This window comes from Anas platyrhynchos, chromosome 24 (genome assembly GCF_047663525.1).
Source record: "Anas platyrhynchos isolate ZD024472 breed Pekin duck chromosome 24, IASCAAS_PekinDuck_T2T, whole genome shotgun sequence".
Taxonomy (NCBI): Eukaryota; Metazoa; Chordata; class Aves; order Anseriformes; family Anatidae; genus Anas; species Anas platyrhynchos.
Window position 1 is genome coordinate 1,854,712 of NC_092610.1, and position 27,338 is coordinate 1,882,049.

At 44.0% G+C, this 27,338-nt stretch overlaps 1 non-coding gene across 10 annotated transcripts in view; it reads left to right on the forward strand.

The window, feature by feature from the left end:
• LOC110353790 (uncharacterized) overlaps positions 1-27,338 on the forward strand; it is a 161,516-nt gene that overhangs the window by 12,394 nt on the left and 121,784 nt on the right. For all 10 annotated transcript variants that reach the window (XR_011804804.1, XR_011804807.1, XR_011804809.1 and 7 more), the window contains exons 2-3: positions 14,876-14,945; positions 17,095-17,229. This is a non-coding gene — a transcript (uncharacterized protein). The remainder of the gene's footprint in view (positions 1-14,875; positions 14,946-17,094; positions 17,230-27,338) is intronic.

Consider the following 27,338-nt stretch of genomic DNA (forward strand, 5'->3'; position numbering starts at 1 on the left):
CCTTCTGAGCACTGCCCCGTGGATGTTCTGCACACTCCAGAAAACTCTTAGAAACTGTTCAGAGCAGTAGATTAGAAAAGAGGAGCTCGTTGGCTGGATACTGAGCTTCTCAAGGGGAATTCTCCTTCGTTCCTGTCCTCCTCCTCCTCCACATACACTAAATTAATTTACTCACTTGATGGACCATGTCCCTATCATCAGGAAAGCAGAACATATACTACTTTTATATATGTATTTCTTGCACCATTAAACAATTCTGTCTATGACAAAACCTATGAATAAGTTACAAGAGGTAACCTAGACTGTTTTAGGACATATTTCCGCAATAAATATATGTACAGCTGCACTTGACAACTGCTTAGTATGCAACCCAGTAAAAACCGTAGCCTTGTAAATAACAGCAGTAATTAAGGGGAGCTTACATCTAAAGCTTCCTTTGTCACAGCCTGCCTTTGTGGTGAGATCAAGTGGTGCTCAGAGCCCTTTGGCCCTGGTTTTTGGGTCAGCGTGATGTGTGGAACGTGAGGAATGAGGCTGACAGGTTCATGACTGGGAGGGAGGGAAGGTTTGTCCGAAGGCAGAGTGCCTGTAGGAGCAGCTCTGCAGCACTCCAGCTTGCTTTGAATCCTGCCAAACCATCCTGACCAAGCTGGACAAAAGGACTCTGGTCTCTGAGCCTTCCTATTTATTTCTACGGGGGCTCAGCAGGGTGTTCCACCTCCAAGCCCTGCATTACCCCACCTCCTTTGCAAATTGTGCCCGGGCTGTCTCCCTTCTCAGCCCTCTGTCTCCTGCAGCCCGGGTGTGCTTCCAGCAGTGCAGGCTTCCCTCCTCCCCACCCTGCCACCAGCAGATGGGGGGGAAGTGGGCAGGAGGCTGAGAAAAAAAGCTTGTTAACAAAATTTGTTTAAACATTTAGCATCTCTGCTGCTGTTCCTCTGCACTGAGCGCACATGACAGGGGGTAATTTATGTCCCGAAATTACAATCCATATGAATTAGCCTGGCACAAATACATCATTTCCTAATAATATAGACAAGATGCTTCAAGGAGTGATGATGAGAACAGCCCTTTCCTATATGTTCTGCTTTACCTGCTGAGTAATTATCTAATCATTTTCTTGCAGTGATATAAAAGGAATCTCACTTCCCCTGCCCACACCCAGCCTGTAATGCAACAAGTGCTGCCTGGAGGCTCCTGTGTGAAACAAGCAGGGCTCTGAAATAACAGCAGGAGATCCACTTCTGTGCTGACACAAGTGTGCACCCCAGGAGAGTGCCCAGCCGAGGTCAGGCTTTAAGGGAACATCTGGGCAGGGAAGCCACGAGGTTAGCTGGTGTGCTGTGGGGCTTGGGGAAGCTCCCTCCTTTTGTTCCAGGGGTGAGAAACTTTCATTTATTGCAGGATGAGGTCTTGGAGTGGCTACTGTGGGACCACTAATATTCTGCATACTTGCACATCTTGCTTAAGTTATCGCAGCTTGTGCTGCTTACCCATATCTTAAATAAATGGCTTTCAATTTTTGTGCGCTGTGGTTTATTTGCAGTCATAATTCTGTAGCAAAGCCTTTTCCCTCCCCTCTCTTTTGTACAGCACCCAGCCCAGGCGTTCACTGAGAGGTGACTTGGGCTTCTGGATTCTTCTGCAATGTTAATTCTTCAGTTACTAATTAGCAGAGAAACCTTGGGCTGGGTTTTTCTTCCTGTGCTCCCCTTCCCTGGCTCACTCTGACATCCTGGGTAAGCTCAGAGGTGCTCTGTGACAGGAGGTCTCTCTCCCTCACCTGTGTGGGACCTCGCATGGTGTTGTTTGTGGCTGCCTCGTGTTACCATAGCGATGCAGAATGATTAAGAAATCCTCCTTAAATTTTGTGTAATAACGTGGAGTCCTTGCAGAGCGAGGGAGCAGATGTGTCTTGGTGAGCACACCAACTCTGGGGTCGCTTTCTTTGCTCACATCTCGCAGGGTGCCAGAGCCCACCCTGGGGCTTTGCAGGAGCTGCTGCTCTGCGGTGCCTGGGCTGTTGGCTGAGCACCAGGCTTGTGGTGTGCAGCTTATCAGTCTCTTTAAAGCACTTTGGAGAGGCCTGCTGAGGGGCTCTCTCCCATCAGCAAATAAATCAGAAGCTCCCAGCCTAGGGACTGAGCCCAGTGCCTCTGCAAGCAGCGGTTGTACATGGGGCTGAGGTGGTGCTTGGGTGCTTTCCAGTCCAAGAGTTTCCTGGTGCTGCCGTGCTGGTTGGGTAAATTGAAGGTGACTTGGTGTGAAACCTGCTTTCTTTGCTTACTGGCGATTCCACATAAATTTTCAGGAGCTTTTTTTAACTCTTCCTCCATTCTTCATAGCTGTCATGTAACAGCTGCATTCGTGCTGATGCAACTTGTACTATGCTGCCAATTTATTACCTCCCTGAGACATAATAAACATTATACTAATAATCAGCTTGTAGGCAGGAGAGGAAACTGAATTCACAACTGCATGAAAGCCTGCAAGGGGAAAACAGCTCACAGCATTTTTCAGTTGTTTAACCTTGTGGCCTTCCAGCAATAGAGGACTGAGAAGCAACTGCTTTTGTCCTGCACTCCGTGGTGCAGTGACCTTGCTGGATAATTACCTTCAGGTCGTTGTCACAGCCACCCCGAGCACCAGAAGGGAGCAAAGAAAACCTCGTGCTTGTCAGATGCCACTGAGGTGGGTGTCATTGTACTGAGACAAAGCATGAGCCCTGAAATCGTATCAAAATAACCTGTTGATGCAATCAGTAAAACCTCCTAAGTAACAGAACAAGGTGATCAGTTTATTCCGTCCTTACATAGGCAAAACCTCCCCTTTACCTTTCCTTTGGTATTTGTAGTTCATGAGCTTGTTGTTGTCCTTGGATATGAGGCTCCCGTATTCTGTGGCATCTTGCAGTCAAAAGGGAAAAACTGGGAGCTGGAGGAGGCAGAATGTAACTTTTCCAAAGGCGCAGAGCTGGAAAGTTAAGGGTAAGAACCCAGGGTTTGATGTTGTGATGGTAGGAGTTGAGCTGGTACAAGGTCTGGGCAGTAAATAATGAGTTCCCTGCTTAGGCTGCTCGCTGCTGCTCTTCCTTCCTGCTAGGGAGATGAAAGCTGTGTTTTTACAGCAGTTGTGATGGTGAAGAAAAGTCTGGAGACGTGTTGCTGGACCAAGGTTTTCTTAATTTATTTTTGATTTATAAAATAAAAAAGGCCTTACCATCAGGCTCTGGGCCGTCATGCAATTGAAATACGGAATCTATAACAAAAGCGGGGGAAAAGCAGTGAACCAGTGAAGTAATGTGAATTGATTTAACCAACCACTATGAAGCCTTTCAATGATGCAAAATGAGTAATTAAAAAAGTATATTGCCATGTGTTGAGTTAGCCTTCTTTGTGAGTCTAAGTACATTAACCCATTTCCAGCCTCAGAACAAGTTGTCTTGGCAGCGTGTGTTCCTAGCTGAGATTTGAACTCCTAGATACTATTACCATGTAAATCGGAAACAGCAAAACAAGAAAATGATCTGAACTACTGACCTCCAGTGACAACACAGCAGCTGGAAGAGAATGACCACACAACTGCGATGCCAGTTTGACTTCTGGAGGTGAGGATTAGTGGAGAACAGGCAAAATAGACCCGGCAGGTCAGCGTGATCACACGTGTGTCCTGAGTTGTGGGCACAACTCTTGTTGCTGTGCCCCAGGGATGCTGTGCGCAGCTGCCTCCTGCTGCAGCAGGTGTGGGAGCACACAAGTGAGTGTGAGACTGGCTAACCCCGTGCTGTCAGAAAGGCTCCAATTCAATGAGATGACTGAGACGTCAGGGCTCTCGCAGCTCTTTAGTTCTATTACAAAAGTAATTGGAAAAGAAGACTACTCCAGCTAATAACTTGTTTCATGATATATCAAAGCCTCTAGTACAACAGGATGAATTATCTGCGGGAGTCATGAATTATTGGTGAAATCGTTTCAGTCCAACCTGCTGAACTCCATGTCAGGAGTGAGGCCTTCCATCTCAGCCTCTGATGTGCTGCGTGGAGAGCTGCCTTGCTGAGACATCCTGTCAGCACCAGGCTCTGCCAACCCCGCCTGCCGTTCATCCCGTGAAGGACAGAGGGAAATAAGGTAAAAGATGCTCCATATTGAATGCTTAAGGCATGATGGCAATTAAGAGCTTAATGTGTTTATCTGTTGCTTTCAAATGGGGCTGCCAGACTGAGCTGGCTCCAGTCAGGATCTTGCCATCAGCCTTACACCATTAGCTCAGGTTTCTAATGACATCATGTCCATTCCTTTGCTTGAGTTGGTCCACTTTGGCCAGGGAAGAGTGTTATCATTCTTGTTTTATTACTGGTGACAGCACGGTATTTTTCAGCTACCTGAAAACACTGTTTGGCTGATCACTTCGTAAGTTATTGGGTTATTGTGAATTATGGAGTTCTTTCATTCTACTCCCAGCAGATAAAAATGCATTTCCTTGCAGCTAATCTCAATACAAAAATCAAATCCTGTCTCCATCTGCGTGTGTGGTATAATCTAAGTAAGCATGGGCTTACATAAGAGGCTTGATGAGAACAGCCATGAATGCCAGGTTTGGGGTCTGATTCCTGTCTCTTTGGGGGCCTGAACTGAACACAGTCAAAACTTGCCAGGGAATTTGGGTCCGGTTATAGAGGCTTTTATAGAGGAGTTGAGTCTTAGAGTTACTTGGGGTGTATCAGTTTGACAGCATCAATACCAACTCTACTAATGGTGTCAGCCCAATACAGAGCCTCTGCTCCAGGGAAGTCACTGTCCATAATCCTTTTTCATAGGGTTGAGGTACTGCTGCACGCAAGTATTTGCAAGGGAAGATCCACCTGTGGTGTGTAAGATGCCTGCTGCTAATGTACTGTGAATTTCTCAAATACCTGGACATCCATCTCTTGTTTTGCTTTCTTATCAATATTTAGGATTAGGACTGGCAAATAAGAAACTTGCTTTCCCTTGCTCCCCTTATTTGTGGCCATGCTTAGGTTAGTTTCTTTTAAAATAATAAAATTCTAAATTACATTTTATTTTCTTACCAGCTGCTAACTCTCTGAGACAGATTGGGAGATCAATTATCACAGCAGTGAATGAATCTGATTTTTTCAATATAATTTACAGTAATTCCATATTCTCTGCCCAAGAAGCAAATAGTGCTGGCTTTTTTCCAAGAAACGAGCTTAGAAAGAACAACAAAATGCACAAAAACAGCAACACCATTCTAATACACCAGCAAGGACTCCTGGCCTTCCAGTGGTTGTAATACTGTACCAAAGGTGGGGAGCTCAGTCCTTGTGTGCTCTCCTAAAACTTCCGTGGTAATTCTGGAATTGAGGTCTCTGCTGGACTCCACCGACCTGCAGACCACAGACCAAGAAGAAAATTCATCCCTGCATCTGTTACCACTCGTTCCCCTTGAGAATGTTTACAAGAGGTGGGTACAACCTGCATTTGCTGCTGCTGGTCTGTGATGTGGGGTCTGCCCTCTGGGATGGGGGCAGCCAAGGTGGTGGGGCCAGGCTGCAGGTGTTGGCAGAAGCCAGGGGAGCTACACAGGGGAGCTACACGTATATCCAGGGGAGGCCAACACCAAAAGCAGTTTCTGAGAACTTGTGTCACGTACTGATGATGTATGTTTAGCATGAGTGTCAAATGTGTTTAAATCATTAACAGAAATGGCATGCAAAAGTTTGGAGGAAGGGGAACAAAACCAAAAAAGGCTGCAACGCTTGTTCTCTTCATTTAAAAACTCGGTAACTGATTCTCACTTTTGCTCTACCAAGAATACAAATACATGTAGTGCAATTAATTGGCAGCAATTTAGAAGTCTTTCATTTCAAAAGCCCCAGGACATGGAGTTTGAAACAATGAATCTGTTGGTGTCATCGGTGGTTCTGCACGTGGTCTAAGATGCAAGCAAGCAGGGAAAGGATTTTGCTTATTTTTCCCCTGTTATTTATGGCTTATCTTCACATGGTCAGAGAACATTTGTTTGTTGCATTAAAAAATCCTTCCCAAAGATGATGGGATTGATTTCTCCCCATTCCATTAATACACAAAACAAGAAATTATTGTATTTCTCAGTGCAAAGTGGCTCCTGAATCTAGTAACTTTAGGCTGTAGCACAAACACTCAAAGCTCTCGGAGAATACAATAGCGTGAAAGAGGTCACTTGCTGGGTCACAGATGGTTGGCTTTTTTTTTGCTTGTTCGGTGAATAACTGCAATTTCTGTCTCTTACGTTTGTACAATCACCATTGTCCTTTACCGTGTCTATGATTTTCCATATTAGAATTGAGACCTCTATTTTGCAAATGACAAGTTCGACTAAAGCAAACACCACACCCTGCATTTTCATGCAATTTTGAGGATGTGCTGTTTCAATCCTGTGATAGATGGAAAGACCAATACTCTTGACTCCACAGTACTCCCTCTGCAGAGGTAGAAAGTGCTTTTGAGCATGCATGAATTGCACACCATACTGTGTAAAAAGAGAGAGAGAACAATATTTCAGTAGCCAAAACGTCAGCAGAAGATTTGGTAGCTGATGTGTTATCAAATCTAAGCGTGTGTGTATATGAAATGCTGCGACTGAGGCAAGACAGGTGCTTAAGTGGTTGAAGCTCTGATTCTGGGCAAGTCTCTTTGCCTTCTTAGCAAGTGTTAGAGCGGGTCCAGAGGCGGCCACGAGGATGATCAGAGGCTGGAGCACCTCTCTGTGAAGAAAGGCTGACAGCAGGGACGTGCAGCCTGAAGAGAAGGCTCTGGGGAGACATTGCAGCTTTTCAATACTGAGAGGGAACTTATAAAAGATGGAGAGCAACTTTTTTACTTGGGCAGGTAATGATAGGGCAAGGGGGAATGGTTTTAAATTAATAGAGGGGAGACTTAGAAGAGATGTTAGGAAATTCTGCGCTCAGAGGGTGGTGAGGCTCTGGAAAATGTTGGCCAGAGAAGTTGTGAATGCTCCATCCGAGATGATCTTTGATGTCCCTTCCAACCAAAGCTGTGACTCAAATGGAGCAACACTGCTGTTCGTACTTAGTCTGCAAGCCAGTTAGGGCAGAGACTTGTCTGCTAGGGGCATCCAGTGCACAGCGGGTTCTGGAAGTGCTTGTGGTTTTTTGTTGTTGCTCTGCTTTAAGTAACAGCAGTAGCTGGAGTGGCCAAAAGGCCTGGAAGGGACTGTTGCTTTGTTTGGAGTGGCAGCTTGGTTAATGCACTGACTTCCGCATGCTCTGGGAAGTTGCAGTTAATGTTCTTTGTTTGCATTAGCAAAAGCAGGATCTGACTACATAGTTTGGCGCTTGGGGATCTGCCTAGACTATACCATGTTCTGTGACATTTGCAAAAGACGTGATTGTTTGCACCTCTGAGCATTTAGGCCTATAAATATTTATTAACCTTCTCTGGCATGTATTGCAACCAGGGCAGGAATGATCTTCCCTGCGGCTCTGACTGGGGAAGAGGGGACCCCCTCCATGGAACAGCTGTATGGGCACAGGATCTACCGCTTAGCAACATGTAATGTACTGCGGAGCAAAAGGGACCCAGAAGAACCTTCAGGGATCAGAAAATGGGAGACGAGGGACTGCTGGAGAGCAGGAACAGTCCTGAGCTCAGATGGCAGCACACCCAGGCTGGAATTCACATGCAGCACTCTGCCACTTCAGGGCTGCGTGGGCTTTGAATTGCTTTCCAGTGCCTCTTCATTAAGGTAGATTCTTTACAAGCCTCAGAGAACAAGAGAAGCTCTTCTCTTCACCTTTGTAAGGACTGCATTCGTTGGCACTAACTAATGGAGTTGTTTCCTAAGTTCCAGCTATACAGCTCTAACACAAAGAGCCTGTTTTAAATGTCCTGCATGGCTACAAGGGGATTGTTTCTTTTGCCTGAAGTAGGCAGTTTTTGACAGTAAAATGAAAGGTTGGCAGGTGTTTCAGCGCCTCTAACAACTGGTGTTGCATGGATTATCAGGACAGGGATGGTGCAGATGCTGCATAAAGCACTTGCACGGGAAGCAGTGTCCTGGCTGCTGGTGGCACCGAGGTGTGCAGCCAGTATAAAGGCAATTGAGCTGCACGAGGGAGCTGTACTTAAACCTGACCTAGAGGATGCAAGTGAGTCAGTGGATTGAGTAGGGGAGGTGGAGGATGGGGTAAAAGAAACGCTCTTAATGTGTAGAGGAAACAGAAAGTAGCCCAGGTGTCTGGAGAGAAATGTTTATTAACTGCTCAACATAGCAGTCAGCATCCTTCCATCTGGTGTGCGCCAAGTTGAAACATCAGGGCCTGGAAGGGCACACTGGCATTTGCTAATTCAGTCTAAAAGAAGCATCCTCCCATGATTAGGGAAGCAAAGATCATGCCGAATTAGATGGAGGAAACAGGAAGCAGTCTCGTAAGGTAACTATTGATTATTTAATGAGCTGATAAATGCCAGGCTACAGAAGAACTGCACATCTGAGCTGTTTTGGCCTGAGCAGAGGATTCTTTCTCAAAGCAGACGCAGGCCTAGAGCTGAGAGCTTTGTGAGCAGGTTGTGTGCAATCCCCAGTCACCCAACCTCTGTTCCCAGCAGAGCACCTTTGTGTCAGTCACACTGCATCAGAAGGTGACCTGTCCTGGGGCAAATCAAAACCCTGTTGGGCTGTTCTCTAGCAGATTGCAGTATAAATAGCTATTTCTTTATCACTATGTTCAACTATGGGTCTGTTTCTTCTGACAGTATTTCTAGGGCTCTGTAGTGACATTTATTCACCTCTCTCTGCTCTAACATTACCTGAACAGTACTCTGTGCTCCAGGGTTTCTGAGCACCAGTTTCAATGGTGCTAAATCATGGGCCCCAATTCTTTGTCTCCTCAAACAGCTCCCCTGTAGCCCTGCAGAATACAAGCAGCAGTTGATCCTGATTTATTGTGTTATTACAAAATGCAGAGGATTGCAGTCCTTTGCACAGAGAAGACCAAATGCTTTTTTGTTTTACTTCACTGAAAATTTTGGCTCACCTGTCTGGGCTCTTTGGGCACGGTGTGAACAAGGATGCCTTCTCTCGTATGCCTCTGTCACTGAAGGATGCTATAGATAGAGACCTGCTCAGAAAAGTGAAGCATTGTAATAGCTTGAGGGGGGGAAAAAAGGTGAAGGACCTTTATTGGATATTCAAATATCAGGGCTAAAGAATATATTTTTGGACAAAAACCTAGACTTTATGCAAATTCTGGAATAGAAAAATAATTTTAACTGTGCATCTCCTAGGTTGAATATATTTTTAAATCTATAAAGAAATAGCTGATCTCACATCCTTTCCTTCCACCAATTTTGTTTTCTGTGCATGAGAATACTTTTTCCTAACTGAGGAGACCTGATTGCTTAGTTTTCTAAGAAATCTTGCTCTACCTCTTGTGGTCTGTAATGCTGCTAACCAGAAGTCTGCACTGATAAAAGGACAAGGCAAAAACTGCCGAATTTCCCTTCCCTCTCTTGTTGTCTTCTCTCCTTCCCTCCCCTGAAGCCAATTTATTAATGGTAACCCTATTTGCTGTTGTGCAGCCCGAACACAAAGGATAACTGCAGGAAATTTGAGAGATTAACCAAATTGTTACACTCAAATGCTTTAAGATCGAGCAAAGCACAGACCAAAAGGAACGTTAATTTACTCAGTTCTGTATTGCAATGCACATAAACGAAGATCACTTTGAATGGGGCCCCAACAAAAGTACATCCATCATTAGCTGGTTCTATGGTGGTAGCAGGTAACTCTCATGTGCAATTCAGTGTGAGTTGGTGCTGGTTGGGACTACTCACTGGAACAATTTCTTTGTCGTTGTTTATTTTAACCTTGGATTTTAGCTAAGGGATTGGAATTGGAACAGAATTGGGGAGGAAAAAAGCAGTAGGAATGTGAAAAGATGTAGACAACACACAGCAAATGGAAATTGCAGAAACATTTTGATGTTCATATGCTAATTGCATCCCACTTCCTTGCAAACCGCAATCACTTCATTGTTTTTGTGCTGTGTGTTTTTTGAAAAGATTTCATTGAAGCCTCCTTAATGAGGCAGACACAGAGAATGAACGAGAGGTATGTTAGGGATGGAAATTTCTTCTGGATGCTCCACGTTAATTCTCCTTTGATTTCTTCCTTAGTAAAGTTGTTCACTTTACAGGCAGAAACCAAATTGGTTTAACTGAGAGACCAGCCAAGTCCAAACCGGCATGCTAGAAACTAGCTGTGCTCCTTTTGCTGCATGCCAACACTAAGCAGACTTTCAGCTGTTTTACTTAGCAGGGGTTTGCAACTCTGCTTCTGGGTTGGTATCAGGCTTCTTTGCCCAGAGTTCTCATTTTTTGTTTCGACTTTGAGACTTAAAGGAAAAAAATAATTAATCACTGTTCTCTTTTTTTTTTTTTTTTTCCTGATTTGACTTCTGGACTATGTGGTTTCATCCATTTCTTCTTCTACTTTATCCTTTTGTTGTCTGACTCTGTGTCTTTGGTATCTGTCATTCCAAAACCCTTCGCCGAATGTTTGGGAACTTCCTTGAGTTGGTTGTGATCTGCAGCTGGATAAGGAAACCTGAAAAAAGGTGAAGGAGTGGCAGCCTCTTGTAGAGAGGTTGGCTGCAATGCTGCTGAAGTATCTAGCAGGAAAGAAGACAATTGGGATGCTTTTGAGAAGAGCCTGAGGAAGATGCCCTGGGAAACCCAAAGCCTCTGGGAGGTGATGCATGTCCTGGCTTTGCATCACTGCAATGAAGAGCTCCAGCCTGGCTTGTGGGTTATTGGTATAATCCTGATGTGCCTCAGCATGGTGAGGGCTGCTGGAGCCCAGAGAAATAATGCAAAAACGAGTGTGACTAGGTGCACGCTGAAGGAGTCCTCAGTATCATTAATTACAATATCTATAGGCACAGGCAGTCAGTGAAATGGGAGTGCAGACGGTGACCCTGTGGCAGCAGTAGAACTAGAGCTCAGCAGCAATATAAAAAGCCTTTTTTTCCCCTTCTAAATGCAGTACTGCAATAAAAGTGTTTAATAAATGAGGAGAGAAGCAAATGAGGTTGTTTCCAGGGAAGGATGCTTATCACTGAGGTAATTTCTATTTTGTGTCTGTCTTGGCTTTATTTATTTCTTCTCTTGTTTTGCTGCTATTAGGGGAGACGATTCCAATGAACAGTGGAAATGAATCCCACACCGTGTCTTTCTGAATCCCGCACAGGGAACGGCGCTGTCTGAATAAGATAATGTGTCAGCTATAACTTCAGCAAATACACTCGGGGTTGAACTAAGGACCTTAAAATATTTGTGTATCTTACATGCCTCTATGTATATTACATAACGTAGCTTATGTGTGAGATACTACAGCTGGAACTAGCAAGGTGGAGCTCCTGGCTCAATGTCTTCACCCAAATATGCTCCCTTCACACAAGTGTACCTTGGTAAAGATGGTTTAGCTGGAATATGAGTAAACTTCAGTCTCTAAATGAGGCTGGATGGGAGCTCCAATACTTCCAAAATTGCTGTGGAGTTGGAACTGCTTCCTTGCTCCTACTGTTCTCTATCATTTCTAACTACAGCTGATGAAATTGAAGGGGCAAGTCGGTATCTTTTTTTGTCCATACAGCAACAAAATGTATAAGAAATCTGGAATCCTGTAAAACTTCTGACCGCAATGTTTTCATGGTAAGTAGCTACAGTTTCTGAAATTAGCCTGCCATGAGGGAGAGCTCATGTCAGAACACCTCCTTCTGCTAATTTTAGCACGCGCATCTTGGGAAATGATGCCACAGAGTCTGTGGGAGTCTGAGCTTTAAGGCCAGAATCAACTGCAAGATCATCTCATCTGACAGCCAGCATAATGCAGCACTCAGCAATTGCTGCATCAGGATGGTGAGCCGTGCCCCGTCCAGGAAATGTCTTACAGATGCAAACAGTGACACAGAGACTCCACATGAAGACTACTCAACCATGTTCCTAGCTGACTTGTTTTCTGTAGCTTTTCCAAAGTCTTTGAGGTGCAGTTATCTGCTGAGACGGAATGTAGGCCTTTTTGCTGTGTAATGGATAGACAGAAAAGTGACAAGACATCCAGAGGAAACTGTCAGTTAAGGCAATAGCCATATGATGAGTTTAGGTACAGCTCCTGGTTCAGGAAGATAGTCTGTGGTGAATCTCAGTTTTTGTCCTGCTTTAATAATATTAAAAAATCCTTGAAACATTCTGTTGTTCCCACATGAAAACAATGTATTTGAGTGCGACTTGGCTGAGTGGGATGTGATTTGTCAAAGTCTTCATACTCATTAGCTTTCTGCTTGTTTCACTCCTCTTGATGCACCTCACTTCCACCTCCACTCCTGCTAATGCACTTTGTGTTTTCCATTGTCGAAACACGTTTTTGGTCTGATCAGGCAGAGACAGGCATTGCCATGTTTAAAGAATATACTCTCTTAATTTGATGGCATTATGATCAGCTGAAGACATGTTCCTTTTGTTCGTGTTTCTTTGCTTAGACACTTGCCAAGATAAATTGAAATGTAAAAATAGCTGTCCTTGTTTAAGCAATTATATTTAATAAGGCTCAGAGGGAAGTGTGCTCTAGGAAATGCAAAGGGCGAGAACTGAAGGACTCTTGTGACTTTTGTCCTGGCTTTGCTACTGGTTTGGCACTTAGCTTTGATTTGATGGTAGAACAAAAAATGCCCCTGGTCTGCAGTGCAGGTCTGTGCTTACACAGTGTGCATGAGCTGTTCCAGCCACTGGTGCCAGTGAGGACCCTAGAGGTCACTTGCTCTCTTTTTAGTGACTTTCCCAACGTAGGGACATCAGAGCTGAACTGTTAGTATTGAAATGGCAAATTTAAGTGAAATATAAGTTGCAGAGTCAACTCTTAATTTTTTTGGGCTTCATATAGTTGTGCTAGGATGAGACAAGTAGCAGGTTGTAGTTGGTGCAGTTGTCTAGCTACTGAAATTGGAGAACTTAATTTTTTTTTCATCCTGTTGTACTCTGTCTTACGTAGACAATAATGTCCCAGGGGCAGGGATTTTCTGTTGCTTGAAGCCCAGCAGGACCTGATCTCAGCTGCATTCTCCTCATTACTGTAATATGGAGGGAACTTGAGCCATCTGAGAGAGAATACTAGTCTGTAGAGGTGAAAGTCAGGTCTTGGGTTAGCCTTTAGATAATAGGCTCTTAAATTAGCCTTTAAGAGCCTATTAGATAAGTAATGTCCTATGAAATAAATAAGCACATGGCCTCGTTCTTTACAGTCATGAGCTTTCCCAGCAGTGTTTCAAATCAAGTCCTAATCACTTCAAAAGCTTCTCCAGCACCAAGCTTCTGTGGAATTGTACACATATTCCCCTAGATTGTATGAAGTGACTGCTGTTTGCTACTTGTGCAACAAAAAAGATGTTTCCACAGTTAAAGAGCTCAACTGAAACCAACAGCAGCAACTACATCAACAGACGCACGCAAACAGCACCTGCTTCTGCTGTGGAAGCTGATCAATTGAAATTGATTCTTCCACTGTGATGGCAAATAAAACCCCCACGTTTTCCAGGCTCTCGACACAAAGCTTATTGTATGTCATGTAAAATATTTATGCTACACTCATTTGGAAGCTGTAACTTATTATCCGCAAATGAGTTCAAAACCTTTTCAAAAGGCATTTTACTTCTGAGCAGAAAAGTGCCTTACTGTCTTCAGTGCTCTGGGGTTTGAATACACACACACACACTTACTTTATCTACCCAGGAATTATTTGCTTTTTGGATAATGGTGTTAATTTTTTTATTTTGTTTGGGAAGGCTAATTCATTTTATATTTTTCCTTCTACATGTGTTCTTCTGCACTAGTGAGTAAATTATTTCTTTTTTTAACAGAGCAAAAGTATTCCAGTCTTGACCTGGGGAATGAGCTTTGAATTTTCTGTTCCTTTTGCCAAGGATTCCCTGGGTTTCCTTGGACAGATTTAGCTGCTTATTGGAACTCGGCAGGATTTCATTATCAGCAGATGTGAATCTTTTAGAGTTCAATTAAATCATGCTCACGGTATGTCTGTCCTGTAGATGAAGACTCTTGTTATCTTTATTTTTGCAGTTATAGGAACCAAGAGGTTTAAGGGCCCACCTACAAAATAATATGAAATTATCCAAAGGCAAAGATGAAGATTTGTGGTTTTTCTTCTCTTTATGGGAACAGCTTGCTTTGAGTGAAAGTCTCCTGCCAGCCACAGATGTGCAGTTGACTAATGTAGTTAACACTTGTCTGTCCTCTGTGATGCTTTATCTTCACAGAAACCCTTTTCAGGGGCTCAAGGTGATGACAGTAATTTCCATCTATGTTAGTTTAAGACTGCTTTTGCTTTCTGGAAAGACCTCAAATTTTTGTTGTTGCTAGCACAGCTCCTTTAGTGACCTGACCCACCCCTTTAGGAAACCTTTCTAAATTGCAAAAAATAATGATCTGATTTGGTGGTGGAATTTCCTTTCCTTTCATTGAAGGACCCCCCTCCGTCAAAGAGGGCCCTTTGCTGCATCTCCAGAAACATCACTGTGGTAGGAGGATTCTGCAGCAGTGATAAATATGCTATTTTCATGGTTTTAATAATTAAAAATGCACTTAAATCCTTCTGCACACACTATAGAAAGGTCTATTGCATTTATTCTAGCCTCTCACAGATCCTTAAGGTTTTATGGGTGCTTTAAAGCAGAAATAAAGATCCTTTTTTATATCCAAAAACCAGATGTCTCTCAAACTGCCATCCTATTCCCCACAACTGTAGTTATTTTCTCTTTAAGATGTTGCATCTGGCCCACAGTCCTTTGTCTTTCCTTTTCTAGAGATGTGCAGGCTTACAGCAGAAGTCTGTTCCCCTCACCCCAGAGGTCGGCACGGCGTTTGGGAGCAGAGGTGAGTGGTGGTTCCAGAGAAGCACATGCAGCAGGGCTATGCCCTTACACTTGCCAGGCTGAGCAGGGAGCTCCAAGGGCTGGAGCAGCTCCTTGGCTGGCCCCGTGGGCTCCTCAATGTCACTGTCCCATGTCCAGGCTGCAGGAGTTCACAGTGCAGAAGGACTGAGCCTAAAAGGGGTGGAGACACAGCCTGTTCCCCTGCCCCAAATGTTCACAATTCCTTGGCTCTGTCTTGGTCTGGTGGGTTTGCTGCCTTTCCATGCCTGCTGACCTACTCTGAGGTAAGTAAAAGCATCCATGGGAATCTCTTGTAAAGACAGATGCCCAGCTTGAAACTGAGATGTTCAGAGAGGTCTGCCTCCATCTTCCTCCCCATGTCCTGCACAAAATGTACCTAGCCAACATGCCTGTGCTCTAGCTCAGAAGCAGGTTAAATTGTAAATACTTGCAATACGGCTGTGGCAAGTATCCCTTTGCTTCCATTTTCCATCTGTATAATGAAGATAATTCTGTCCTGCTCCCAAATGGCAGCACTAATAAAACTCACGGGTCCTGCAAGTATCCAGATCAGTGCGGTTTTGTTTCTGAAATTATTCTGGCACTGCAGGGAGAGGAGGTAGCTAAGAGCGTTGAAGTAGCAGACATTACACCATTAGCTTTGAGTATTTGATTGGACTGCAGAATATCAAAGGATAAGAAAATCCAATGAATTCAAAGAAAAGTTCTGCTCTGCAGAATCATTATATCAGAACAATGTATATGCAGCTAGTTGTGAGCTCTACACAAGAAGTCTCCTGGAGAAATAGAACTGATGTATCTAGGCTGTTTGGAATACATATTTGTTTTCATTATCACTCTTTGGCAGAAAACGTCCTCCAAAGGAAATAAATACATGAAAGTATTAGATGGGAAAAATTGGTGATTTTTACAATCTGCTTTCCTCCCACCTTGCTTTTTTGTATTTGTGTTCTATCTTGTTTTAGAAGCTCTGTTTCGTTTATAATGAAGTTTCTTGAAGCTTGATTGGCAGCTGAGGACAATTTGCAATATACCAGCTGCAGTATAAAGGCACTGTGATGAATGGCTCAGGAAAACACAAGGGAAGAAAAATACCAATTTCAGTAATGGGGTAGGTTTGTTGACAGAAGTCGCTTTGGTTCGATTTAAGTTCCCTCTGCCGTGAGCAGGCTTGGTGTGAGGGGCATCTGGTGGCACAACCGCAGCGTGCACATCACTGCCACCACGTACTTGTGACCCCCACGTTAGTCTTCTAACCTTGAGCAGCTTCATCCCCAAATTGCAGGCTCCCACCTACGCATCCAGTTCTCTTCCATGCCCCTTGAACTGATTCCCGAGCACAGGACGTGCCTTTCTGGCATTCCCTGTTCAAACTGCTTCTGTCGTTTGACTTAAGCATAAGGGAAAAATCTGTGAAGCCCAGCGTGTCAGGTAGTGGGAGTGCAGACAGGATGGTGGATGGCATACTGAACTGCGGGAGGAATCTAATGTTAAAGCAGGTAATTAAAATAGAAAATAAATTAAGAGACTTTACTAGAATGTAGAAAGTTAGCTTTCAGCAACTGGGTTGGGAATAAGGACACAATACGCCACATCATTGCCCCTTAAGGGAAGGATGCGGATGAAGTTCCCCCTGAGCAAAATAACGAGGTTAATTGGGGAGGCACAGCTATTCTTATTGGGGAACACAGGAGGCCAGCATGTTACTGCCTTGGCAAAAGAGACTTTGATGACCAGCTGGGACCGATGTGTTGTTTTTGTTGTTTTTTTTTTTTATGTTATAATAAGCAGATCGAACTGTCTTTGTGCAGTAAATAAATATGTCAATGCATTCCAGACTTTGGACGCTCCTTAGAACATGTCTAGGTGATGAGGAACATTTTCTGATACGGATTGAATGATCATAATCTTGCAAAACGTCATGACTGACTTTGTTCTCAAAGCTGTGAGATTTGTGCTATGGCTGTAGTTTGAGGCAGCAATGAGAGCACGAAGCTTGGATTCAGAGCCTTCATGAACACACCCTTGGCCTGTGATGCAGTGCAGCTCGGGTGGAAGATGCTTTCTTCCCCCACCTGCTGTTCTGCACAGCTGTGCAGTGCTTCCAGCTCCCCTTTCTCCCCTTGCAGAATGAAACCTGCTCACAGCTGTGTCGGGTCCTGGCCTCGGCAGGAGCACGTGTGGGAGAACCTTTGGCAAGGAGAGAAAAGAGGATTTGCCTGATGGCACTTCTGGCTGAGCAGCGACTCCTTCAAGTCCTTGAGGTAAGCCTCATTTATGGTGCTGGTGCAGAGGGCTGAGAACGAATCTTCTGCCCTGCAGGCTCTGTGCAGGCTGTTGCCTTTGGAGCAGAGACTTGGTCTGTATCTGTGGATGCAAAGTGGTTCACGTGCAACACTTAGGACATCTAAAGTAAAAGAGCATTTATGCTCGAGGGAAAAATGGACCATGCAAATGTTTTGAGTGACTAAAGGGAAGGGACAGCAAGCCAAGGGGAATGGGTAGAAATTACCGAGGAGGAGGGAAAAAGCATCTTCACCATTCTTTGTGACAAGGGAAATAAAGCACGTTCTCTCCTTGCTCAAATTAGATGTATTTTTTTGTTTTAATACTTGCTAATATATGCTAAGCTACCCCTGCTTTTCAGAAATTGACAGTTAGGTGCCACTGCTGCCTTCAGTCACCCTGGAGGTAGGGGGAAGGTTTATTTTTATAACTTCAGCATAACACGATGGTGTGATGGTTTTCTATTTATTTCACCTGGAGAGGAATTGCAGAGTAAGGCCTGACTTGGTTAACAGCGCAGCTGACTTTGCGTTTCCTGAAGTCCAAAACAGGTTGAGATGTGTGTTTGAGAAGGGGGGAGCCCAGGCCTGCTTCTCCAGGGGGAACCGAGGCAGGAAATCAGGCAGGCAAGGAGAGCAGCTTTGCCTTGCTCCGCTGTGCTTTGAGAGAGAAGGGGAGAAATAGCTTAATTGCATAAGCCTTGTGGTCCTCCATTAGTATAATTGCAGTGGTAGAAAGAAGAAGGGTGGTCGGGTCAAGCATTAAAAAGCCTGAAATGGTGAAAAGAGACACCTCAAGCTACAGCAGCTTTGGAAACAATTCTTCAGAAGTGGCTCGACAGGGATAACCAACACATCATGCCATGCTCTCTACTTGCGCTGATAATAGTCTGAGGGATGAAAAATTGACCCATCATAACACGGTACTGTAACATGACTCTTCTCATCTAGATGGCAATCTATAAAGATTTCAAATGCTTAAAAATAAAAAAATAAAAATGCTGCATTAACCCCTTGCAAAGATGCAGAAAATAAAGTGAAGGAATTAACTGAAACTCGCCTAGAGCCATCAGTGAGTGCAGCAGAGTTCAGAAGCCTGTCCCCCACCCAGGCAGTCTGTCCTGAGATTGCCATGCCACATCTCCCTTGCAGGATTCTGGAGAGAAAGGCAATCTTTAAGGTGCTCTTTAGTTCAAAGTTATGTTACTTGTTTTCATGTTTTGTTTTGGTTGCTTTTCTGTTTGTTTTATTTTTCACTTCCTGTGAAAACCTGTAATGGAAATAACTGATTTTTCCTGGTGTGGCAATAAAAGCCATTTTAATGTCGAGGACATGACACACCAAAAAAAAAAAAAAAAAAAAAACTTAGGGTTTTGTCTACCTTTCAGTGAGCAATTTTCATAGGGTCTGTGCCCTGTATTGGGCTCTCTGTGATGGAAGATGGTCTTGTGGTTTGCACTGCCTGCACTTCACAGCAGACTCCAGTAACCTACTGGGAATGTTGGTCTCTGGTCTCCCACTCCGTAATTAAGCTGATGTGACACTGCTGAAGACCCTCAGTGCTTTCACCTGGGAGGGCACAAAACAGGCTGAAGAAATGCTTGTTGCCTATTGCAGTGCTGTTGGTAGCTTAGTAAATTATTTTTATTGGCATGATCTGCACCTCTAAGAACATCATGTAACCTTAATCTGCTTTAGGTAGCTGGTTTAAAATATTTACGGTATTTATCTTCCTTAGTTCTGTTTTTCTTGATCTTGCTAGTGTCTTGATTTTTAACAAAAGAGGATTCAATGTTTCACTTGGAGTGCATGTGCTTAAAATAGTCTCCTGGAGAAGGAAGACAACTGTTGAGTTCCTGAGAGCCCCGCCACATTGCACCCCGCAGCAAATAGCCACGGAAGGCAGAGGCAAGGAGCCACCGAAGTAGTATCTGAAAATTTAAAATGGGACATGCCTCAATTCTGGCAGATCTTCCTCTTGACACTTTTAATTTCAAAAAAGCACCAGAGGAGATTGACTATTTTTTCCTTTGGCTTATTTTTCAGTTAAAAACTAGAATTTTGCTGCTAGATTATTTTTAGCTGATGGTGTTACAGGGAATAGCACGGTCTGATCTCAAGATGTTTGGCAGGCTTTCTTATCACCTTTGAAAAATCTGGGTAGGATGTGATCTTTGTTATGCTGGTGTGAATTCAGGATGCAGACTGAGGTTTTTCTTCACAATGAGAGACTTCCTTGCACTACAAGAAATGCAAATGCAATCATCCAGCCTTACCCCTCCCCTCCAATACAATCAAAGTAGCTTTTAGAGATTGATGTACAAGAAAGAAGAAAAAAAAAAAAAAGGTAAATCAACCTTACCAAAGTAGTAACTAAGCCAAATCATATGAAAAGTAGCACTGACCCTAAATAAAAAAATAAGCCACAGACAAAGAAATGACGTCTACCCACCACTGCCAGTGCTGACTGGTAGGATGAAATCATATCAGTTTAATATCAGTTTAATTTTGTTTTTATGATTTTGCATCTTGGTATGTATGTTTTCAATGTTGTTTTTAAAAACGGTCTCTGTATGTGTTTGTTGTGATGTGCTATAGAGCACCTTCAAAGCAGTTGCAAGGAAAAAGGAGTCATTTTTGACTGAAGCATATACCATAGGGTAAGGATTAGCTCAATCTGTCCTTCCTCTCTTAGGACTTTAACACAAAGGGAAAACAAGATTTTAAGCTTTTGAACATTGATTCAGTGACAGTACATGTACATTTTTAAGGGACATTAAGGTCACTGAACATTCATTCTTAAAGAAAGTGTCATACTGACAAGGCAATTATTGATTTTTTTCCTAACCCAGAGGTGCTCTCATCCTTCGTATGTCTGTGTTTGTACATTTTATATTCTGCTTTTTCCTTTTCCTTGAGCTTCAACCCATTGCCATTTTTAGGTGATTTAAATCACTAATCATATAATGGCCGAAGGCGCATCGTGCAGCCCTGTAAATGAGAGCCTGTAGTACCCAGGGATGCAGTCTCCTACACTCCTGGGGAGCACGGCTCAGGCACATCAGTGAAGTGTCTGCAGGTGTGGACACAGCTGATCCCAGGAAGAAATTCATGGTCAGTGGTGGTCTGAGTCTTGTGGCTGGACTTTTAACTGGTGATTTCAGTGAAGATTTAATGATTTAAACTGATCCAGAAGGCTTTGGAATACCAGCTCTGAGCAGAAGGCAATGAGCTCAAATGGCTCTTGGAGGTGGAGAAAGCAAAGGCTTAGGCTGCAAAGGGCTGAGAACTGCATTCCTCTGATGTTGCTGAGCTAGCAGTGGGTACAACATTAACCATAATCAGATAAGATTTTGCTAACTCTACGTACAGGCGTTAGGGGGTCAGTCGGTGCAAGTGGGGTCCGCGGTACCTGCTGGGGATCTGAGCAAGCCACCTGTCAGCCCTGCCTCTGCATGCTTCCCTCTAGCTGTTGGGCTCTAGCCACGTGCTTACTATAGGCTTCTACTTTCAAAGAGCCAGTGTAGCACTTTATCTTCTCCTGCTGAGGCACCCAGTGTCTCTATTAGCTCGATAATTACTCACCAAAGTTCCTGTTTTCATAGCAGCGATAACAGTTGTTAATAACATGCTGTGCTAGGATTATACCTCCTCTGCCAATCCCGTGCTTTATTCTGAACTTGACACACACCAGCCAGGGATGTATGTTAATGCAACTGCAGCAAGTCATTAAGTTTTATGTATTGTGAGTATTTAGTGTGTGAAGATGGAAGCCATGGTCAAAGATGTCTAATGGGGAACTGCAACACAGTTTTAGGGACTGCCAGGTTCATTCTCCAAAGTTTTTTATCTGGGGAGCAGATCACAGTCAGCATCACAGAAACAGCATGAAGATGGGCATAAAGAATCAGCAAGCAGCAGAGGAGTGAGACGTCAATACAGGGTTGTTGATAAATCCCTGAAACTGGGAACTGCTAGCATTGGGTCATGAGAAGTACAAATGCTGTATGGGCTAGATGTGGTTTTCTTTACTGGGGGACCAAGTTGATGTAACTAGTGAAACAGCAAGTGAGCTGAAGCCACAGGAAGCAATGCTTATTAGAAGAACGTCCTCTAAAAAAATGTCTGTTTCGAGTCCTTTTGTGTCAAGCAAAGTAGCAATGGAGTAATTCTGCATTCTGTCCATTTTAGTACCAGCTGAGAAAATAAAAGGAAGACTACACAGACAAATAGCTAGCATATCTTTTTATAGAAAGGAAGAATTCATAGTAGGTTGTTTTGTATTTATAGGTGAAGCATCTTTCAGTTTCACCAGCATAAGATGGAGAACTGACTTCTGTCTGACTTGCATCTGCCTAGCCATAAAAGCAATTTAAAATATGTATCTGTCAGCAGAGTGATTGTATTGTATGAATATCTCACACTGCCCCTGAACATACACCTGCTGTGTGGCAGTCAATCATAAAACATCAAGTCTGAGATGTTGTGTTATTGCTCAGTATTGTTTATTGCAAAGTACGATATAGTGGAAGCAGGGCTGAAAGGTCTGTAAAGTTCAAGTGATAAATGAGAAGAGTAACTTCAGAGTTTTTGGAAGAAAGATTTCAACAAAATCTGATGTGTAGAGAAAAATACTTCAATTCTCAACTTAATATTTATGGTGGTCCATGTCTACAGTCCTTTTAGTGCCTAGTCCTTAACACCATTTGTCTAGGCAGGAAAACGCTAGCCAAAATGTAACACGGGACCAGAAATTCTCCCAGTGAGAGTACAGAGATAGTTTCACGGGTGGGAAATATTCAATAGACCTGAACTGATGATGGACCTAGTCTGTATGTACATCTAGTCTAAACACAGATCTCTAAATTTCAGTTAGCTCTTGCTTTCACTCACCTAAAATACTCTGGAGGGCTTCTCGTGCAGCCTGATGTTCTGTTCAGGTAGCAGGAACGTGGCTTGGTGACAGGAAAACCTGCTGCTGAGCTTCCCGATCATGGGGGTGGTTTGGAGATGCAAACGAACAAGCAGTTCAGGTGAATGTTTCAGTAACTGGGGAGAGTTGCTGGTGAGGAAAAGAGATTTTTTTTTCTTCCTTTCTGAACCTGTGAAAGAATGCCCTGAGCACATCATATCCAGCTTTAAAAATACAACATGCTCGGTTAGTTGAGCAGTGAAATATTATTCAGCAGCGAGCAGTATTCCCCCTTCAGTTTCCTGTGCTCATTGCCTTTTAAACATCAACAGCACTGCAAGCTCCCCAGTCCCACAGGGTGTCTTCCCCTGAAAACCAGGAGGAAAATCCCGAGGAAGACCACTTTTGTCCAGGGCACAGGAGAGCAAGGCTCTGATCCCTTTAGGTCCATGAACTGCCCCAGTGAGCAAGGAGGGGAGTGAACGGGGCACTGGGGTGCTGGACTCTGCTGGGGGCCGCTGGCTGAACTTTCTTCTAAGGGTTTATCCAAAACAAAATGCAGAAGTGTTGGGGATGGGAGAGGAAAGAAAAAAAAAAAGCACAGCTCAACAACAAAATGATTGCTGCAGGGAGAGAAAAAGCAGCTTCTATTGAATGATGCTGGCACAAATGAAAATAATTTTCTTTCCCCTTTGACTTAATTTTTCCTCTGCTTGCATTTTGCATAATAAGGCTATAGATGCGCTGGGGTTGCTGTTTTGGGCCAAACTATGGGGCAGTTTCTCCTTCTCCCTCTCCTGCTCTCGCCTGGCAGAAGAGCTTTTCAGGCCAATTCAGATGGACCTGGTTATGACATGGTGGACGCAGCCAGCACATTTTGGCTGCAGGAACTGGTCGGCTTTGAATGTTGTTTGGCAGCGCTTATTATAAATAGAGTCTAGGGTTGGTTCTTTGGCTCTGCAGCATACAAATATAGATTTGTTCACTATCCCTGGGTCATAAAAATCTCTTTAAGGCTGCTCTCCAAACAGAGAGGATCATTTTGAGAAGCCTCTTTGTACTGTGCCTGTGTCTGCCTCCCCCGGATCAATGGCGAGGCATCCTGCTTTATTATTTCTCTTCACATGGCATGGGTGGGATGAGGGAAGGACTGCAGGGAGCATTTTGGGTTGCCAAGGATGATATTGTCAAGTCTCTTTCTGTTTTCCTCTTTATCTCAGTGTATCACGAAGTCTTTTGCTGACCAGCAAAGGTGACCACCTGTCCCTTTCTTACCTCTCCCAGGCCGTTTCTGTTCAGACCAACATGAGGATGCTCAATTATGTCTTACCAGCAAGCCTTCTTTAGCCAGGTTTGAGTTTCTCTCCTGTGGGTAGAAGTGATGCTTGGTGAAAAGGGCTGTAAAAATGGCTCAGGTAGTCACAACTGGAGCTGAGAGATCTCCTTTCTTACAAAGAAGATTCTGGTGTGTAATAAGTCCGCTGGAGATGTCTGTTCCTATGACAGGGTCAGGAGGGATTGCCAAGAAACCAAACCTGAAGGCTTTGATATCTTCCTTTTATCCTTTGCAGCAACAGCAGTCTGGAGAGAACAGGGGGTGAAAAAGAAAGGAGTCATCAGGTTGGGAGAAAACAGGCAGCAAGTCCACAGCTGTGGCCAGCCAGGTGAAAATCCTCAGAGTTTGAAGATGAAACATGTTGTCTCCTGGGTCTTTGAATGCAGTGTGCAGCATATCACTCATGGCAGCCCTGCCGAGGAGCCAGACCCACGTCCTTTCCTTGCAGCCAGCTTTTTGTTTTCAGGCTCTTCTCAGTGTGAGAGGGAAGAGGTGTCCCTTTACAGCAGGGTGACCATATAAAGATTAAGAGCTTTGTTATTAACCCCTTACACAAGGCCTACTATAAGCATCTGTGGAAAGAAATAGCCAATAGTTTTATGTAGTGTTAAATATTCCACTTTCCTCAACCCAACAGTGGTCTCAGTAGCATTCACTGTTGCCATCTTATTCAGATTTTTTTTGACTTTTCACATTGAGATCCTCACCCCTGCCTGGCAAAGTAACACCCAGAATAACCCTATCTTACAGCTTCAAGGCAAAGAGATATGTCACTGCACATACTTTAAAGCAGGGACGAGTCTAATCAGAGGCAAAATCAACTCCTGTCTTGGTGCTGTGGTGATGCTGACTGTCAATTACTGCACAGGAATGCTGGCTGCCTTTCTCTTTACCCTGTAACCTTATGGCCCAGCATCTGCAAAGCAATGGTAATTTGCCAAATATAGGAGTTGGGATAAACAAATTTGTTATGTAACTTCTCAGTTGCCAGGAAATGTGATGATGTTTGACTTCTGCCGTCTGACTGGAGTAATGGATTCAGGACAGAGAAGGTGCCTACAGAAATGCGTGGCATTCACTTAGTTCGGGACATAGTTGACATGGTAAATATACTGGAGGCCAAAATCTGCAGTTCTGGGCCAGAGCCAGTTATTTGCCCTTAACATTGCTCATGTTTACCATGATAACTTAATTTACTACAGCAAACTGCTTAATGATTGCTATCCACAGTGCCCCGAGCTACCTGGCTGGGACAGACAGAAACCTCCCTGTTATTCACAGGTATCCCTTGGGGTCTATCTGAGAAATTTGCCACCCTGACACGTTCATTAGCGATGTGTAAAAGTTCTGAGCAGGATTACTAGTAGCTCCTTTTTCTTCTGCATCCTGTGGGTGAATTCCTAGTCTTACTTATGGACCTAGGGAGCTCCTGTTCAGCCCGTGCTGGGACCAGATTTGCTGGAGAGCCTTGTCCAGGTTTTTGGATATTCACCTGCACGTTAGCCCTTACAAAAGAGTTCACGGTGATGCTGCCAAATACCCAGCAGTGCTCCTGGGTCACCTGGAAATGTGAGTATTTGCCACAAGGGCACATTTGTACTGTGCAATTTGGCGTGCTGTGAGGATACTAGCCTAGCTCTGAGGCTGAATTGTTTGAGGTGTGCATTTGGGCAGAATCTCACTGACATGGCAAAAGAGCTTCCATCACCCCAAGCAGGTTGTTTAGAGCCAGTCTGGGTCTGTTTGTGGCTGCCTGTGGCAGCTGGATGGCTCTAGCTGGGAGTGGAGAGCTTGAAAGAATCTTGCCCTGAGCAACTGTGCTGCACTGGTCACGTAGTCCCTGCACTTTGGTGTCTGGTGGTCGTTAAAGACTATTGTTGTACTTTGTGATCAAAGGAATATTAGAGGAAGTTATTTCCATTTGTGAAGCACAGGGAGAGAGCAAGAAGATGCAATCGAGTGCAAAATTTTATTTTTAAAAGCTCCTTTTGCTTAAACTGTCTCATTTCAAGGGTAGCTTACAGTACATAATAGTCCATAGAGCAGTTGGGCAGACTCGATGCAGGATGATATTTTAATGCACTGTTTGAGAAATGACAAATCGAAAGGTTTACCTGCTTTAAAACACTTCCCATTTAAAAGGCCTACAGCTACATCTGGTACTAGATGACTTTGTAATGAACAACAGAAAGCGGTAAGTGATGTCACTTTGTCTCCAGGATGTTTTGAAGTCCAGGTATCCCAAAGCACATATCAAAGCTATTATGAAACGCTTTGAATTAATGACGAAACAGACTGTGATGCAGTGATTGTGTTAAGCACACACTTGGATGTTATGGACCTGCTCGTGGGCTGAATTGTTCGTGCTGCGCTGATGTGGAGAGAGGGAAAGACTGAAAAGCATGAGCATTAGGAACTGTGCCAGTGCAGAATGCCCTAACAAAACCCTGAGAAGGCACCTGAGAGCAGCAGCAAGTGTGCTGCAGGCCTGGAACAAAAGAAATCTCTCATACTGCATAAGGGAAGTTACCACAGTGCCTGACCAAATCAACTGATGCTCTTCTTGGCTTATCCTGCGAGGTGCTGAGTACCTTGTATTCATGCCTGGTATCTGCAGGAGCCAAGGGCAGACAATGTCCCTGCAGGGCCAGGTGCTCATTTATTGTGGGCATCTCAAGTAATGGTTGGGAGAATCTTTAGAAAAAACTGCCCTAAAGTGAAACTCTGGCTGTTAATTGTAATTTATGTTGGGAAAGTTGAACAGAATCTTCGCTTTTCTAGAGTGTAATCAGTCATGTTGTGATATATACAAACAAAATAGCTTGGGGAAAATCAGAGGGAAAAACAATGACTAATGATCCTGAGCTCAGCCTGTGGATGCTGGTCTTCTAATTCCTCCCCTGCCACTCCAGGGTTATTTGCCCTTTTCTTTAAAGACCACGAGTCAGGAAGCTTCTTTTCCTGGGGACAAGGAAAATCTTATGATCTAGCAAAGGCATTTTTCTCTAATGACCTGAGTATATTTTGGTGAGTTTGGGCAAAATGGAGGCTGAGCTACCCTCTGTCCTGAGTTCTGCAAAACTGATCTCTAGGATTGCACTCATCCCACGAATGAGGATTAGAGCCAGGCTGCTGGTTTGTTGGAGCAGGGTAGCTCATTCCAGGTGAGGATTTAGCCTTTGTTACCTGCTTTACACTTTAGCAGCTCTTCCTTGGACTGTTTGTAGCAGAGACAGCCTTCTCTCTGACTCATCCATGCCCACAGACACACAGAAAATACAGTCCCTGATCACAATACCTGTTTAAGCCATAAGAGACTGGACGAATCAGGAACTGCATTGCCCTCTTGATGTAAACTTGTGTTAAGGTCAGCATCAGAGACTCACAACAAGCTGTGATACAAGGTCAGAAAACCTGGGGCCAGGTTTGCAGTGGGTGACAGTGCTGCATTCACCTGCTGGGGGCTTCAGACCATACCCCAAATTCAACTTCATCTTCTCACTGTGCTAGTGCAAACCTCAGTGTAGAAACTGTTTAAAAAAATAAATAAAATCCCATGGCAATGCAGTGCACACTTCAGTACTGTGTAGCTCATCTCAGCAGCCTTCTGGCTTGATCTCTGAATCCGATTTATGCACGTGGCTGTGCCTGTTCAGCGCAGCCTCGTGCCTCTGGCTGGAAGGTCTGTCTCCCCTTCTTGGTGTCGCTTGCAATGACAGCTGTCGTGTGCCAGCTCCTTCCACTGCTACACCTATGTGGTTACAGAGATCCTCAGATCTTGACAAGCTCCTAGAGCATCCACTTTGTGATCTGTGGGCAAATGTTTGTGTGCGATGTGTA